At 44.4% G+C, this 18,236-nt stretch overlaps 1 protein-coding gene across 1 annotated transcript in view; it reads right to left on the bottom strand.

Annotated features, from left to right (window-relative positions):
• The window catches only part of LOC309550706 (uncharacterized protein), a 1,733,163-nt gene that overhangs the window by 11,320 nt on the left and 1,703,607 nt on the right, over positions 1–18,236 (bottom strand). The gene's annotated exons all lie outside the window — the stretch shown is intronic.

The raw sequence follows: 18,236 nt of genomic DNA, 5'->3' as shown, positions 1-18,236 counted from the left end.
CTCAGGATCTCAAAATAAATAAATGAATAAATAAATAAATAATGTTTTCAACATTTTTTAACTCTGCCGTCGCCGGTCCCAAGCCCGTGCTGTGAAAAGAGGAGGGTCAGATGCTGGGACAAGCAAACCAGCTCTGTAAAAACTATTTGCTACTGCGGTCAGGGAGGGCCTTGGAAAAGCTCATTGGGATTCCTCAGGATCTCAAACAAATAAATTATTAAATAAATAAATAATGTTTTCAACATTTTTTAACTCTGCCGTGGCCGGTCCCAAGCCCGTGCTGTGAAAAGAGGAGGGTCAGATGCTGGGACAAGGAAACCAGCTCTGTAAAAACTATTTGCTACTGCGGTCAGGGAGGGCCTTGGAAAAGCTCATTGGGATTCCTCAGGATCTCAAAACAAATAAATGAATAAATAAATAAATAATGTTTTCAACATTTTTTAACTCTGCCGTCGCCGGTCCCAAGCCCGTGCTGTGAAAAGAGGAGGGTCAGATGCTGGGACAAGCAAACCAGCTCTGTAAAAACTATTTGCTACTGCGGTCAGGGAGGGCCTTGGAAAAGCTCATTGGGATTCCTCAGGATCTCAAACAAATAAATTATTAAATAAATAAATAATGTTTTCAACATTTTTTAACTCTGCCGTGGCCGGTCCCAAGCCCGTGCTGTGAAAAGAGGAGGATCAGATGCTGGGACAAGGAAACCAGCTCTGTAAAAACTATTTGCTACTGCGGTCAGGGAGGGCCTTGGAAAAGCTCATTGGGATTCCTCAGGATCCCAAACAAATAAATGAATAAATAAATAATGTTTTCAACATTTTTTAACTCTGCCATGGCCGGTCCCAAGCCCGTGCTGTGAATAGAGGAGGGTCAGATGCTGGGACAAGCAAACCAGCTCTGTAAAAACTATTTGATACTGCAGTCAGGGAGGGCCTTGGAAAAGCTCATTGGGATTCCTCAGGATCTCAAACAAATAAATGAATAAATAAATAAATAATGTTTTCAACATTTTTTAACTCTGCCGTGGCCGTTCCCAAGCCCGTGCTGTGAAAAGAGGAGGGTCAGATGCTGGGACAAGCAAACCAGCTCTTTAAAAACTATTTGCTAGTGCAGTCAGGGAGGGCCTTGGAAAAGCTCATTGGGATTCCTCATGATCTCAAACAAATAAATGAATAAATAAATAATGTTTTCAACATTTTTTTTAACTCTGCCGTGGTCTGTCCCAAGCCCGTGCTGTGAAAAGAGGAGGGTCAGATGCTGGGACAAGCAAACCAGCTCTGTAAAAACTATTTGCTACTGCGGTCAGGGAGATCCTTGGAAAAGCTCATTGGGAATCCTCAGGATCTCAAACAAATAAATGAATAAATAAATAAATAATGTTTTCAACATTTTTTAACTCTGCCGTGGCCGGTCCCAAGCCCGTGCTGTGAAAAGAGGAGGTTCAGATGCTGGGACAAGCAAACCAGCTCTGTAAAAACTATTTGCTACTGTGGTCAGGGAGGGCCTTGGAAAAGCTCATTGGTATTCCTCAGGATCTCAAACAAATAAATGAATAAATAAATAAATAATGTTTTCAACATTTTTTTAACTCTGCCGTGGCCGGTCCCAAGCCCGTGCTGTGAAAAGAGGAGGGTCAGATGCTGGGACAAGCAAACCAGCTCTGTAAAAACTATTTGCTACTGCGGTCAGGGAGGGCCATGGAAAAGCTAATTGGGATTCCTCAGGATCTCAAATAAATAAATCAATAAATAAATAATGTTTTCAACATTTTTTTAACTCTGCCGTGGCCGGTCCCAAGCCCGTGCTGTGAAAAGAGGAGGGTCAGAGGCTGGGACAAGCACACCAGCTCTGTAAAAACTATTTTCTACTGCGGTCAGGGAGGGTTTTGGAAAAGCTCATTGGGATTCCTAAGGATCTCAAACAAATAAATGAATAAATAAATAATGTTTTCAACATTTTTTAACTCTGCCGTGGCCGGTCCCAAGCCCGTGCTGTGAAAAGAGGAGGGTCAGATGCTGGGACAAGAAAACCAGCTCTGTAAAAACTATTTGCTACTGAGGTCAGGGAGGGCCTTGGAAAAGCTCATTGGGTTTCCTCAGGATCTCAAACAAATAAATGAATAAATAAATAATGTTTTCAACATTTTTTTAACTCTGCCGTGGCCGGTCCCAAGCCCGTGCTGTGAAAAGAGGAGGGTCAGATGCTGGGACAAGCAAACCAGCTCTGTAAAAACTATTTGCTACTGCGGTCAGGGAGGGCCTTGGAAAAGCTCATTGGGATTCCTCAGGAACTCAAACAAATAAACGAATAAATCAATAAATAATGTTTTCAACATTTTTTTAACTCTGCCGTGGCCGGTCCCAAGCCCGTGCTGTGAAAAGAGGAGGGTCAGATGCTGGGACAAGCAAACCAGCTCTGTAAAAACTATTTGCTACTGCGGTCAGGGAGGGCCTTGGAAAAGCTCATTGGGATTCCTCAGGATCTCAAACAAATAAATGAATAAATAAATAATGTTTTCAACATTTTTTTAACTCTGCTGTGGCCGGTCCCAAGCCCGTGCTGTGAAAAGAAGAGGGTCAGATGCTGGGACAAGCAAACCAGCTCTGTAAAAAAAACTATTTGCTACTGCAGTCAGGGAGGGCCTTGGAAAAGCTCATTGGGATTCCTCAGGATCTCAAACAAATAAATGAATAAATAAATAAATAATGTTTTCAACATTTTTTAACTCTGCCGTGGCCGGTCCCAAGCCCGTGCTGTGAAAAGAAGAGGGTCAGATGCTGGGACAAGCAAACCAGCTCTGTAAAAAAAACTATTTGCTACTGCAGTCAGGGAGGGCCTTGGAAAAGCTCATTGGGATTCCTCAGGATCTCAAACAAATAAATGAATAAATAAATAAATAATGTTTTCAACATTTTTTAACTCTGCCGTGGCCGGTCCCAAGCCCGTGCTGTGAAAAGAGGAGGGTCAGATGCTGGGATAAGCAAACCAGCTCTGTAAAAACTATTTGATACTGCAGTCAGGGAGGGCCTTGGAAAAGCTCATTGGGATTCCTCAGGATCTCAAACAAATAAATGAATAAATAAATAAATAATGTTTTCAACATTTTTTTTAACTCTGCCGTGGCCGGTCCCAAGCCCGTGCTGTGAAAAGAGGAGGGTCAGATGCTGGGACAAGCAAACCGGCTCTGTAAAAACTATTTGCTACTGCGGTCAGGGAGGGCCTTGGAAAAGCTCATTGGGATTCCTCAGGATCTCAAACAAATAAATGAATAAATAAATAATATTTTCAACATTTTTTTAACTCTGCCGTGGCCGGTCCCAAGCCCGTGCTGTGAAAAGAAGAGGGTCAGATGCTGGGACAAGCAAACCAGCTCTTTAAAAAAAACTATTTGCTACTGCGGTCAGGGAGGGCCTTGGAAAAGCTCATTGGGATTCCTCAGAATCTCAAACAAATAAATGAATAAATAAATAAATAATGTTTTTAACATTTTTTAACTCTGCCCTTGCCGGTCCCAAGCCCGTGCTGTGAAAAGAGGAGGATCAGATGTTGGGACAAGCAAACCAGCTCTGTAAAAACTATTTGCTACTGCGGTCAGGGAGGGCCTTGGAAAAGCTCATTGGGATTCCTCAGGATCTCAAACAAATAAATTAATAAATAAATAATGTTTTCAACATTTTTTTAACTCTGCCGTGGCCGGTCCCAAGCCCGTGCTGTGAAAAGAGGAGGGTCAGATGCTGGGACAAGCAAACCAGCTCTGTAAAAACTATTTTCTACTGAGGTCAGGAAGGGCCTTGGAAAAGCTCATTGGGATTCCTCAGGATCTCAAACAAATAAATGAATAAATAAATAAGTAATGTTTTCAACATTTTTTAACTCTGCCGTCGCCGGTCCCAAGCCCGTGCTGTGAAAAGAGGAGGGTCAGATGCTGGGACAAGCAAACCAGCTGTCAGGGATACCACATTCAGGCATCCAGCAAGGGTGATCAGATCAGTTGGCTGCACCAAGGAATCAGGACCAAGATGGATAAAGATGTAAATAAGTTTATTAAGCAAAATGACACACTCCAATACCAACACCAGTGACCATAAACAAGTAAACAAAATATAAATGATAACAGTACAAAACCCCAATAGAACCTAACAAACTATATACAAAAGGATGGAGCAAACAATAGCAGGACAGGACAGGGACAGGAGACAAGGAAAGCAGGGAGCCAGGTACAGGAAGCAGGGTACAGGGAACAGGATCAGAATACAGCATTCAGGATACAGGTTTCAGGATACAGGTTTCAGGATCAGACAGGGACACGGCTAGCAGAGAAAATACTGAAGCACTGAGCCTCAGTGAAGGGCGGGCTTATATTCCCTCAGCAGTCCTCAGGTGCAGCTTAATTAAAAGAACAGTCCAGCTGCTGGGAGACACCCGCTGGTGGGCCCTGGAACTGCGCCCCTCAGTTCCAGAAACAGTGCCACCAGCAGGTGACCCACATAATGACACTGATCCTGACAGTTCCCCCCCTTTAAGGAGCGGCCTCCGGACGCTCCATTGTGCTTCTACCCCGAAAATCCAAAAAGGTCTCCCCTCCATGTCTGTGGGTCTTCTAGCACTCTATAGGCCAAAGGCCTTTGAATTGCCGGAAGGCGTGCCACCAGAGTCCAGCAATTGATCATGCGCCCCACCACCAGGGTCTGGAAGCCGTCTAGGCAACCCACAGGTCAAGTTCCTGAAGAGGCGTAACATTAGGGATACACCTGCCCTCATTGCAACACATGTCCCAACACTGGGACTGAAGGCAAGCTGGACATAAAGCAGGGGAGCGCCAGCGGCATGCAGGATGTCCGGCAGTGGCACACCAGGCTGGGCAACAGACAGTGGCACATCAAACAGGGCGGCAGACCGTGGCTCAGCGGGCACTGGATCAGCAAGCACTGTGTCAGCGGGCACTGGAACAGCAAGCACTGGGTCAGCAGGCACGGTAGTGGTCACCGGAACAGCGGGCACGGGATCAGCTGGCACCGGATTAGTGGGCTGAGTAAGAGACACCGGATCAGCAGGCACCGGAACAGCAGGCACTGGGTCAGCGGGCACTGGAACAGCAAGCACTGGGTCAGCAGACTGGGTAGTGGTCACCAGAACAGCGGGCATGGGATCAGCTGGCACTGGATTAGCGGGCTGAGTAAGAGACACCGGATCTGCGGGCACCAGAACAGCGGGCACTGGACCAGCAGGCTCAGTAGGAGGCACCAGATCAGCGGGCACGGGAACAGCAGGCATCAGAACAGCAGGCACTGGATCAGCAGGCTCAGTAGGAGGCACCAGATCAGTGGGCACTGGATCAGCAGGCTTAGTAGGAGGCACCAGATCAGTGGGCACTGTAACAGCAGGCACTGGATCAGCAGGCTCAGTAGGAGGCACCCGATCAGTGGGCACTGGATCAGCGGGCACTGAAACAACAGGCATCAGAACAGCGGGCACTGGATCAGCAGGCTCAGTAGAAGGCACCGGATCAGTGGGCACTGGATCAGCAGGCTCAGTAGGAGGCACTGGATCAGCGGGCACCGGAACAGCAGGCATCAGAACAGTGGGCACTGGATCAGCAGGCTCAGTAGGAGGCACCGGATCAGTGGGCACTGGATCAGTGGGCACTGGAACAACAGGCATCAGGACAACGGGCACTGGATCAGCAGGCTCAGTAGGAGGCACCGGATCAGTGGGCACTGGATCAAAAGGCTCAGTAGGAGGCACCAGATCAGCGGGCACTGGATCAGCAGGCATCAGAACAGCAGGCTCAGTAGGAGGCACTGGATCAGTGGGCACTGGATCAGCGGGCACTGGAACAACAGGCATCAGAACAACGGGCACTGGATCAGCAGGCTCAGTAGGAGGCACCGGATCAGTGGGCACTGGAACAACAGGCTCAGTAGGAGGCACCAGATCAGCGGGCACTGGATCAGCAGGCACTGGATCAGCAGGCTCAGTAGGAGGCACTGGATCAGTGGGCACTGGATCAGCGGGCATCAGAACAGTGGGCACTGGATCAGCAGGCTGAGAAACAGGCACCGGATCAGCAGGCTGGGTAACAGGTATAATTGTATGTGTTGGGAAAAATCTCCTTTTCTTTTTAGGTTTAGATACAGGAATCTTGCTAGTGGTTGCAGGGCTATGAATAGATTGTGAAGTAGATGGAAGTGAAATGGCAGTATTGGGAGATGGTGGAAAAGGAGAGACAGTTACAGAGGAGAATTTCTGAGAGGTTGCTATGGGCAACAGGGTAGTAGAGGAAGTTTTCACAGGGTTAAATGCAGGAAAAGTGCAACTCGTTAAGCCAGGATATGAACAAGCAGTGGAAAGCAAACCATACCTAACTGCAGCTGTGGTTGCTACGGGTAACGGAGAGGAGAAACTTTGAGAAAACTGGTGTCCAGAGGCAGAAGTGGATTGGTGTGAGTTAGCTGATGCTAAATTGGAAAGATCTGACCAGGTTTGCAGTAAGGCCTGAACAAAACTCAATTTACAACCCCCTTGTCTGATTAGAGAATATACAGCAGTCATGCAATCCAACAGGGCCTCTGGAGAATACACTGAATAATGTTCAATAAAATAGGGTTTATCATCTTCCAAGAGCCACACAAGAGATACCACCTGAGAGACACTAAAAGGAGGAGAATAATCATCACCACCCTTAGGGGTATTAGATAAAGCCAACTCTGCACAGAGCTGAATAAGTGGCTGAATCTCTTTGAACAAAACTCTGCCTTGGTCAACAAACGAGTGGGCCAGACGGATGCATTCCAACAACTGCTCGCTAGTGTAAGTTTTCAAAATTTGGCGACAATATTCCCTGTCTTCTGTTACAAGCAAAGACAAATAAAAGACCTCCTCTGACTGCATCTTGCAACAACCAGAAAATTCCTAATTCCCAGGTGCAACCGATCTGATCGTTAGTGGCTTCAGTATTCTGTCAGGGATACCACATGCAGGCATCCAGCAAGGGTGATCAGATCAGTTGGCTGCACCAAGGAATCAGGACCAAGATGGATAAAGATGTAAATAAGTTTATTAAGCAAAATGACACACTCCAATACCAACACCAGTGACCATAAACAAGTAAACAAAATATAAATGATAACAGTACAAAACCCCAATAGAACCTAACAAACTATATACAAAAGGATGGAGCAAACAATAGCAGGACAGGACAGGGACAGGAGACAAGGAAAGCAGGGAGCCAGGTACAGGAAGCAGGGTACAGGGAACAGGATCAGAATACAGCATTCAGGATACAGGTTTCAGGATACAGGTTTCAGGATCAGACAGGGACACGGCTAGCAGAGAAAATGCTGAAGCACTGAGCCTCAGTGAAGGGCGGGCTTATATTCCCTCAGCAGTCCTCAGGTGCAGCTTAATTAAAAGAACAGTCCAGCTGCTGGGAGACACCTGCTGGTGGGCCCTGGAACTGCGCCCCTCAGTTCCAGAAACAGTGCCACCAGCAGGTGACCCACGTAATGACACTGATCCTGACACCAGCTCTGTAAAAACTATTTGCTACTGCGGTCAGGGAGGGCCTTGGAAAAGCTCATTGGGATTCCTCAGGATCTCAAACAAATAAATGAATAAATAAATAATGTTTTCAACATTTTTTTAACTCCGCCGTGGCCGGTCCCAAGCCCGTGCTGTGAAAAGAGGAGGGTCAGATGCTGGGATAAGCAAACCAGCTCTGTAAAAACTATTTGATACTGCAGTCAGGGAGGGCCTTGGAAAAGCTCATTGGGATTCCTCAGGATCTCAAACAAATAAATGAATAAATAAATAAATAATGTTTTCAACATTTTTTTAACTCTGCCGTGGCCGGTCCCAAGCCCGTGCTGTGAAAAGAGGAGGGTCAGATGCTGGGACAAGCAAACCAGCTCTGTAAAAACTATTTTCTACTGAGGTCAGGAAGGGCCTTGGAAAAGCTCATTGGGATTCCTCAGGATCTCAAACAAATAAATGAATAAATAAATAAATAATGTTTTCAACATTTTTTAACTCTGCCGTCGCCGGTCCCAAGCCCGTGCTGTGAAAAGAGGAGGGTCAGATGCTGGGACAAGCAAACCAGCTCTGTAAAAACTATTTGCTACTGCGGTCAGGGAGGGCCTTGGAAAAGCTCATTGGGATTCCTCAGGATCTCAAACAAATAAATTATTAAATAAATAAATAATGTTTTCAACATTTTTTAACTCTGCCGTGGCCGGTCCCAAGCCCGTGCTGTGAAAAGAGGAGGGTCAGATGCTGGGACAAGGAAACCAGCTCTGTAAAAACTATTTGCTACTGCGGTCAGGGAGGGCCTTGGAAAAGCTCATTGGGATTCCTCAGGATCTCAAACAAATAAATGAATAAACAAATAATGTTTTCAACATTTTTTAACTCTGCCATGGCCGGTCCCAAGCCCGTGCTGTGAATAGAGGAGGGTCAGATGCTGGGACAAGCAAACCAGCTCTGTAAAAACTATTTGCTACTGCGGTCAGGGAGGGCCTTGGAAAAGCTCATTGGGATTCCTCAGGATCTCAAACAAATAAATGAATAAATAAATAATGTTTTCAACATTTTTTTAACTCTGCCATGGCCGGTCCCAAGCCCGTGCTGTGAAAAGAGGAGGGTCAGATGCTGGGATAAGCAAACCAGCTCTGTAAAAACTATTTGATACTGCAGTCAGGGAGGGCCTTGGAAAAGCTCATTGGGATTCCTCAGGATCTCAAACAAATAAATGAATAAATAAATAAATAATGTTTTCAAAATTTTTAACTCTGCCGTGGCCGGTCCCAAGCCCGTGCTGTGAAAAGAGGAGGGTCAGATGCTGGGACAAGCAAACCAGCTCTGTAAAAACTATTTGCTAGTGCAGTCAGGGAGGGCCTTGGAAAAGCTCATTGGGATTCCTCATGATCTCAAACAAATAAATGAATAAATAAATAATGTTTTCAACATTTTTTTTAACTCTGCCGTGGTCTGTCCCAAGCCCGTGCTGTGAAAAGAGGAGGGTCAGATGCTGGGACAAGCAAACCAGCTCTGTAAAAACTATTTGCTACTGCGGTCAGGGAGGGCCTTGGAAAAGCTCATTGGGATTCCTCAGGATCTCAAACAAATAAATGAATAAATAAATAAATAAATAATGTTTTCAACATTTTTTTAACTCTGCCGTGGCCGGTCCCAAGCCCATGCTGTGAAAAGAGGAGGGTCAGATGCTGGGACAAGCAAACCAGCTCTGTAAAAACTATTTGCTACTGCGGTCAGGGAGGGCCTTGGAAAAGCTCATTGGGATTCCTCAGGATCTCAAATAAATAAATCAATAAATAAATAATGTTTTCAACATTTTTTTAACTCTGCCGTGGCCGGTCCCAAGCCCATGCTGTGAAAAGAGGAGGGTCAGAGGCTGTGACAAGCACACCAGCTCTGTAAAAACTATTTTCTACTGCGGTCAGGGAGGGCCTTGGAAAAGCTCATTGGGATTCCTCAGGATCTCAAACAAATAAATGAATAAATAAATAAGTAATGTTTTCAACATTTTTTAACTCTGCCGTCGCCGGTCCCAAGCCCGTGCTGTGAAAAGAGGAGGGTCAGATGCTGGGACAAGCAAACCAGCTCTGTAAAAACTATTTGCTACTGCGGTCAGGGAGGGCCTTGGAAAAGCTCATTGGGATTCCTCAGGATCTCAAACAAATAAATGAATAAATAAATAATGTTTTCAACATTTTTTTAACTCCGCCGTGGCCGGTCCCAAGCCCGTGCTGTGAAAAGAGGAGGGTCAGATGCTGGGATAAGCAAACCAGCTCTGTAAAAACTATTTGATACTGCAGTCAGGGAGGGCCTTGGAAAAGCTCATTGGGATTCCTCAGGATCTCAAACAAATAAATGAATAAATAAATAAATAATGTTTTCAACATTTTTTTAACTCTGCCGTGGCCGGTCCCAAGCCCGTGTTGTGAAAAGAGGAGGGTCAGATGCTGGGACAAGCAAACCAGCTCTGTAAAAACTATTTTCTACTGAGGTCAGGAAGGGCCTTGGAAAAGCTCATTGGGATTCCTCAGGATCTCAAACAAATAAATGAATAAATAAATAAATAATGTTTTCAACATTTTTTAACTCTGCCGTCGCCGGTCCCAAGCCCGTGCTGTGAAAAGAGGAGGGTCAGATGCTGGGACAAGCAAACCAGCTCTGTAAAAACTATTTGCTACTGCGGTCAGGGAGGGCCTTGGAAAAGCTCATTGGGATTCCTCAGGATCTCAAACAAATAAATGAATAAATAAATAATGTTTTCAACATTTTTTAACTCTGCCATGGCCGGTCCCAAGCCCGTGCTGTGAATAGAGGAGGGTCAGATGCTGGGACAAGCAAACCAGCTCTGTAAAAACTATTTGCTGCTGCGGTCAGGGAGGGCCTTGGAAAAGCTCATTGGGATTCCTCAGGATCTCAAACAAATAAATGAATAAATAAATAATGTTTTCAACATTTTTTTAACTCTGCCATGGCCGGTCCCAAGCCCGTGCTGTGAAAAGAGGAGGGTCAGATGCTGGGATAAGCAAACCAGCTCTGTAAAAACTATTTGATACTGCAGTCAGGGAGGGCCTTGGAAAAGCTCATTGGGATTCCTCAGGATCTCAAACAAATAAATGAATAAATAAATAATGTTTTCCAAATTTTTTAAATCCGCCGTGGCCGGTCCCAAGCCCGTGCTGTGAAAAGAGGAGGGTCAGATGCTGGGATAAGCAAACCAGCTCTGTAAAAACTATTTGATACTGCAGTCAGGGAGGGCCTTGGAAAAGCTCATTGGGATTCCTCAGGATCTCAAACAAATAAATGAATAAATAAATAAATAATGTTTTCAACATTTTTTTAACTCTGCCGTGGCCGGTCCCAAGCCCGTGTTGTGAAAAGAGGAGGGTCAGATGCTGGGACAAGCAAACCAGCTCTGTAAAAACTATTTTCTACTGAGGTCAGGAAGGGCCTTGGAAAAGCTCATTGGGATTCCTCAGGATCTCAAACAAATAAATGAATAAATAAATAAATAATGTTTTCAACATTTTTTAACTCTGCCGTCGCCGGTCCCAAGCCCGTGCTGTGAAAAGAGGAGGGTCAGATGCTGGGACAAGCAAACCAGCTCTGTAAAAACTATTTGCTACTGCGGTCAGGGAGGGCCTTGGAAAAGCTCATTGGGATTCCTCAGGATCTCAAACAAATAAATGAATAAATAAATAATGTTTTCAACATTTTTTAACTCTGCCATGGCCGGTCCCAAGCCCGTGCTGTGAATAGAGGAGGGTCAGATGCTGGGACAAGCAAACCAGCTCTGTAAAAACTATTTGCTGCTGCGGTCAGGGAGGGCCTTGGAAAAGCTCATTGGGATTCCTCAGGATCTCAAACAAATAAATGAATAAATAAATAATGTTTTCAACATTTTTTTAACTCTGCCATGGCCGGTCCCAAGCCCGTGCTGTGAAAAGAGGAGGGTCAGATGCTGGGATAAGCAAACCAGCTCTGTAAAAACTATTTGATACTGCAGTCAGGGAGGGCCTTGGAAAAGCTCATTGGGATTCCTCAGGATCTCAAACAAATAAATGAATAAATAAATAAATAATGTTTTCAACATTTTTAACTCTGCCGTGGCCGGTCCCAAGCCCGTGCTGTGAAAAGAGGAGGGTCAGATGCTGGGACAAGCAAACCAGCTCTGTAAAAACTATTTGCTAGTGCAGTCAGGGAGGGCCTTGGAAAAGCTCATTGGGATTCCTCATGATCTCAAACAAATAAATGAATAAATAAATAATGTTTTCAACATTTTTTTTAACTCTGCCGTGGTCTGTCCCAAGCCCGTGCTGTGAAAAGAGGAGGGTCAGATTCTGGGACAAGCAAACCAGCTCTGTAAAAACTATTTGCTACTGCGGTCAGGGAGGGCCTTGGAAAAGCTCATTGGGATTCCTCAGGATCTCAAACAAATAAATGAATAAATAAATAAATAAATAAATAATGTTTTCAACATTTTTTTAACTCTGCCGTGGCCGGTCCCAAGCCCATGCTGTGAAAAGAGGAGGGTCAGATGCTGGGACAAGCAAACCAGCTCTGTAAAAACTATTTGCTACTGCGGTCAGGGAGGGCCTTGGAAAAGCTCATTGGGATTCCTCAGGATCTCAAATAAATAAATCAATAAATAAATAATGTTTTCAACATTTTTTTAACTCTGCCGTGGCCGGTCCCAAGCCCGTGCTGTGAAAAGAGGAGGGTCAGAGGCTGTGACAAGCACACCAGCTCTGTAAAAACTATTTTCTACTGCGGTCAGGGAGGGTTTTGGAAAAGCTCATTGGGATTCCTCAGGATCTCAAACAAATAAATGAATAAATAAATAATGTTTTCAACATTTTTTTAACTCTGCCGTGGCCGGTCCCAAGCCCGTGCTGTGAAAAGAGGAGGGTCAGATGCTGGGATAAGCAAACCAGCTCTGTAAAAACTATTTGATACTGCAGTCAGGGAGGGCCTTGAAAAAGCTCATTGGGATTCCTCAGGATCTCAAACAAATAAATGAATAAATAAATAAATAATGTTTTCAACATTTTTTTAACTCTGCCGTGGCCGGTCCCAAGCCCGTGCTGTGAAAAGAGGAGGGTCAGATGCTGGGACAAGCAAACCAGCTCTGTAAAAACTATTTGCTACTGCGGTCAGGGAGGGCCTTGGAAAAGCTCATTGGGATTCCTCAGGATCTCAAACAAATAAATGAATAAATAAATAATGTTTTCAACATTTTTTTAACTCTGCCGTGGCCGGTCCCAAGCCCGTGCTGTGAAAAGAAGAGGGTCAGATGCTGGGACAAGCAAACCAGCTCTTTAAAAAAAACTATTTGCTACTGCGGTCAGGGAGGGCCTTGGAAAAGCTCATTGGGATTCCTCAGAATCTCAAACAAATAAATGAATAAATAAATAAATAATGTTTTTAACATTTTTTAACTCTGCCCTTGCCGGTCCCAAGCCCGTGCTGTGAAAAGAGGAGGGTCAGATGTTGGGACAAGCAAACCAGCTCTGTAAAAACTATTTGCTACTGCGGTCAGGGAGGGCCTTGAAAAAGCTCATTGGGATTCCTCAGGATCTCAAACAAATAAATGAATAAATAATTAATGTTTTCAACATTTTTTTAACTCTGCCGTGGCCGGTCCCAAGCCCGTGCTGTGAAAAGAGGAGGGTCAGATGCTAGGACAAGCAAACCAGCTCTGTAAAAACTATTTTCTACTGAGGTCAGGAAGGGCCTTGGAAAAGCTCATTGGGATTCCTCAGGATCTCAAACAAATAAATGAATAAATAAATAAATAATGTTTTCAACATTTTTTAACTCTGCCGTCGCCGGTCCCAAGCCCGTGCTGTGAAAAGAGGAGGGTCAGATGCTGGGACAAGCAAACCAGCTCTGTAAAAACTATTTGCTACTGCGGTCAGGGAGGGCCTTGGAAAAGCTCATTGGGATTCCTCAGGATCTCAAACAAATAAATTAATAAATAAATAAATAATGTTTTCAACATTTTTTAACTCTGCCGTGGCCGGTCCCAAGCCCGTGCTGTGAAAAGAGGAGGGTCAGATGCTGGGACAAGGAAACCAGCTCTGTAAAAACTATTTGCTACTGCGGTCAGGGAGGGCCTTGGAAAAGCTCATTGGGATTCCTCAGGATCTCAAACAAATAAATGAATAAATAAATAATGTTTTCAACATTTTTTAACTCTGCCATGGCCGGTCCCAAGCCCGTGCTGTGAATAGAGGAGGGTCAGATGCTGGGACAAGCAAACCAGCTCTGTAAAAACTATTTGCTACTGCGGTCAGGGAGGGCCTTGGAAAAGCTCATTGGGATTCCTCAGGATCTCAAACAAATAAATGAATAAATAAATAATGTTTTCAACATTTTTTTAACTCTGCCATGGCCGGTCCCAAGCCCGTGCTGTGAAAAGAGGAGGGTCAGATGCTGGGATAAGCAAACCAGCTCTGTAAAAACTATTTGATACTGCAGTCAGTGAGGGCCTTGGAAAAGCTCATTGGGATTCCTCAGGATCTCAAACAAATAAATGAATAAATAAATAAATAATGTTTTCAACATTTTTAACTCTGCCGTGGCCGGTCCCAAGCCCGTGCTGTGAAAAGAGGAGGGTCAGATGCTGGGACAAGCAAACCAGCTCTGTAAAAACTATTTGCTAGTGCAGTCAGGGAGGGCCTTGGAAAAGCTCATTGGGATTCCTCATGATCTCAAACAAATAAATGAATAAATAAATAATGTTTTCAACATTTTTTTTAACTCTGCCGTGGTCTGTCCCAAGCCCGTGCTGTGAAAAGAGGAGGGTCAGATTCTGGGACAAGCAAACCAGCTCTGTAAAAACTATTTGCTACTGCGGTCAGGGAGGGCCTTGGAAAAGCTCATTGGGATTCCTCAGGATCTCAAACAAATAAATGAATAAATAAATAAATAAATAAATAATGTTTTCAACATTTTTTTAACTCTGCCGTGGCCGGTCCCAAGCCCATGCTGTGAAAAGAGGAGGGTCAGATGCTGGGACAAGCAAACCAGCTCTGTAAAAACTATTTGCTACTGCGGTCAGGGAGGGCCTTGGAAAAGCTCATTGGGATTCCTCAGGATCTCAAATAAATAAATCAATAAATAAATAATGTTTTCAACATTTTTTTAACTCTGCCGTGGCCGGTCCCAAGCCCGTGCTGTGAAAAGAGGAGGGTCAGAGGCTGTGACAAGCACACAAGCTCTGTAAAAACTATTTTCTACTGCGGTCAGGGAGGGTTTTGGAAAAGCTCATTGGGATTCCTCAGGATCTCAAACAAATAAATGAATAAATAAATAATGTTTTCAACATTTTTTAACTCTGCCGTGGCCGGTCCCAAGCCCGTGCTGTGAAAAGAGGAGGGTCAGATGTTGGGACAAGCAAACCAGCTCTGTAAAAACTATTTGCTACTGCGGTCAGGGAGGGCCTTGGAAAAGCTCATTGGGATTCCTCAGGATCTCAAACAAATAAATTAATAAATAAATAATGTTTTCAACATTTTTTTAACTCTGCCGTGGCCGGTCCCAAGCCCGTGCTGTGAAAAGAGGAGGGTCAGATGCTGGGACAAGCAAACCAGCTCTGTAAAAACTATTTTCTACTGAGGTCAGGAAGGGCCTTGGAAAAGCTCATTGGGATTCCTCAGGATCTCAAACAAATAAATGAATAAATAAATAAATAATGTTTTCAACATTTTTTAACTCTGCCGTCGCCGGTCCCAAGCCCGTGCTGTGAAAAGAGGAGGGTCAGATGCTGGGACAAGCAAACCAGCTCTGTAAAAACTATTTGCTACTGCGGTCAGGGAGGGCCTTGGAAAAGCTCATTGGGATTCCTCAGGATCTCAAACAAATAAATGAATAAATAAATAATGTTTTCAACATTTGTTTAACTCCGCCGTGGCCGGTCCCAAGCCCGTGCTGTGAAAAGAGGAGGGTCAGATGCTGGGATAAGCAAACCAGCTCTGTAAAAACTATTTGATACTGCAGTCAGGGAGGGCCTTGAAAAAGCTCATTGGGATTCCTCAGGATCTCAAACAAATAAATGAATAAATAAATAAATAATGTTTTCAACATTTTTTTAACTCTGCCGTGGCCGGTCCCAAGCCCGTGCTGTGAAAAGAGGAGGGTCAGATGCTGGGACAAGCAAACCAGCTCTGTAAAAACTATTTGCTACTGCGGTCAGGGAGGGCCTTGGAAAAGCTCATTGGGATTCCTCAGGATCTCAAACAAATAAATGAATAAATAAATAATGTTTTCAACATTTTTTTAACTCTGCCGTGGCCGGTCCCAAGCCCGTGCTGTGAAAAGAAGAGGGTCAGATGCTGGGACAAGCAAACCAGCTCTTTAAAAAAAACTATTTGCTACTGCGGTCAGGGAGGGCCTTGGAAAAGCTCATTGGGATTCCTCAGAATCTCAAACAAATAAATGAATAAATAAATAAATAATGTTTTTAACATTTTTTAACTCTGCCCTTGCCGGTCCCAAGCCCGTGCTGTGAAAAGAGGAGGGTCAGATGTTGGGACAAGCAAACCAGCTCTGTAAAAACTATTTGCTACTGCGGTCAGGGAGGGCCTTGAAAAAGCTCATTGGGATTAATCAGGATCTCAAACAAATAAATGAATAAATAAATAATGTTTTCAACATTTTTTTAACTCTGCCGTGGCCGGTCCCAAGCCCATGCTGTGAAAAGAGGAGGGTCAGATGCTGGGACAAGCAAACCAGCTCTTTAAAAACTATTTTCTTCTGAGGTCAGGAAGGGCCTTGGAAAAGCTCATTGGGATTCCTCAGGATCTCAAACAAATAAATGAATAAATAAATAAATAATGTTTTCAACATTTTTTAACTCTGCCGTCGCCAGTCCCAAGCCCGTGCTGTGAAAAGAGGAGGGTCAGATGCTGGGACAAGCAAACCAGCTCTGTAAAAACTATTTGCTACTGCGGTCAGGGAGGGCCTTGGAAAAGCTCATTGGGATTCCTCAGGATCTCAAACAAATAAATTATTAAATAAATAAATAATGTTTTCAACATTTTTTAACTCTGCCGCGGCCGGTCCCAAGCCCGTGCTGTGAAAAGAGGAGGGTCAGATGCTGGGACAAGGAAACCAGCTCTGTAAAAACTATTTGCTACTGCGGTCAGGGAGGGCCTTGGAAAAGCTCATTGGGATTCCTCGGGATCTCAAACAAATAAATGAATAAATAAATAATGTTTTCAACATTTTTTAACTCTGCCATGGCCGGTCCCAAGCCCGTGCTGTGAATAGAGGAGGGTCAGATGCTGGGACAAGCAAACCAGCTCTGTAAAAACTATTTGCTACTGCGGTCAGGGAGGGCCTTGGAAAAGCTCATTGGGATTCCTCAGGATCTCAAACAAATAAATGAATAAATAAATAATGTTTTCAACATTTTTTTAACTCTGCCATGGCCGGTCCCAAGCCCGTGCTGTGAAAAGAGGAGGGTCAGATGCTGGGATAAGCAAACCAGCTCTGTAAAAACTATTTGATACTGCAGTCAGGGAGGGCCTTGGAAAAGCTCATTGGGATTCCTCAGGATCTCAAACAAATAAATGAATAAATAAATAATGTTTTCAACATTTTTTAACTCTGCCGTGGCCGGTCCCAAGCCCGTGCTGTGAAAAGAGGAGGGTCAGATGCTGGGACAAGCAAACCAGCTCTGTAAAAACTATTTTCTACTGAGGTCAGGAAGGGCCTTGGAAAAGCTCATTGGGATTCCTTAGGATCTTAAACAAATAAATGAATAAATAAATAAATAATGTTTTCAACATTTTTTAACTCTGCCGTCGCCGGTCCCAAGCCCGTGCTGTGAAAAGAGGAGGGTCAGATGCTGGGACAAGCAAACCAGCTCTGTAAAAACTATTTGCTACTGCGGTCAGGGAGGGCCTTGGAAAAGCTCATTGGGATTCCTCAGGATCTCAAACAAATAAATTATTAAATAAATAAATAATGTTTTCAACATTTTTTAACTCTGCCGCGGCCGGTCCCAAGCCCGTGCTGTGAAAAGAGGAGGGTCAGATGCTGGGACAAGGAAACCAGCTCTGTAAAAACTATTTGCTACTGCGGTCAGGGAGGGCCTTGGAAAAGCTCATTGGGATTCCTCGGGATCTCAAACAAATAAATGAATAAATAAATAATGTTTTCAACATTTTTTAACTCTGCCATGGCCGGTCCCAAGCCCGTGCTGTGAATAGAGGAGGGTCAGATGCTGGGACAAGCAAACCAGCTCTGTAAAAACTATTTGCTACTGCGGTCAGGGAGGGCCTTGGAAAAGCTCATTGGGATTCCTCAGGATCTCAAACAAATAAATGAATAAATAAATAATGTTTTCAACATTTTTTTAACTCTGCCATGGCCGGTCCCAAGCCCGTGCTGTGAAAAGAGGAGGGTCAGATGCTGGGATAAGCAAACCAGCTCTGTAAAAACTATTTGATACTGCAGTCAGGGAGGGCCTTGGAAAAGCTCATTGGGATTCCTCAGGATCTCAAACAAGTAAATGAATAAATAAATAATGTTTTCAACATTTTTTAACTCTGCCGTGGCCGGTCCCAAGCCCGTGCTGTGAAAAGAGGAGGGTCAGATGCTGGGACAAGCAAACCAGCTCTGTAAAAACTATTTGCTAGTGCAGTCAGGGAGGGCCTTGGAAAAGCTCATTGGGATTCCTCATGATCTCAAACAAATAAATG

The sequence above is a fragment of the Pelophylax lessonae genome, assembly GCF_965119305.1.
Source record: "Pelophylax lessonae genome assembly, chromosome: 3".
Classification (NCBI taxonomy): domain Eukaryota; kingdom Metazoa; phylum Chordata; class Amphibia; order Anura; family Ranidae; genus Pelophylax; species Pelophylax lessonae.
This window is presented reverse-complemented; position numbering and strand designations above follow the sequence as displayed.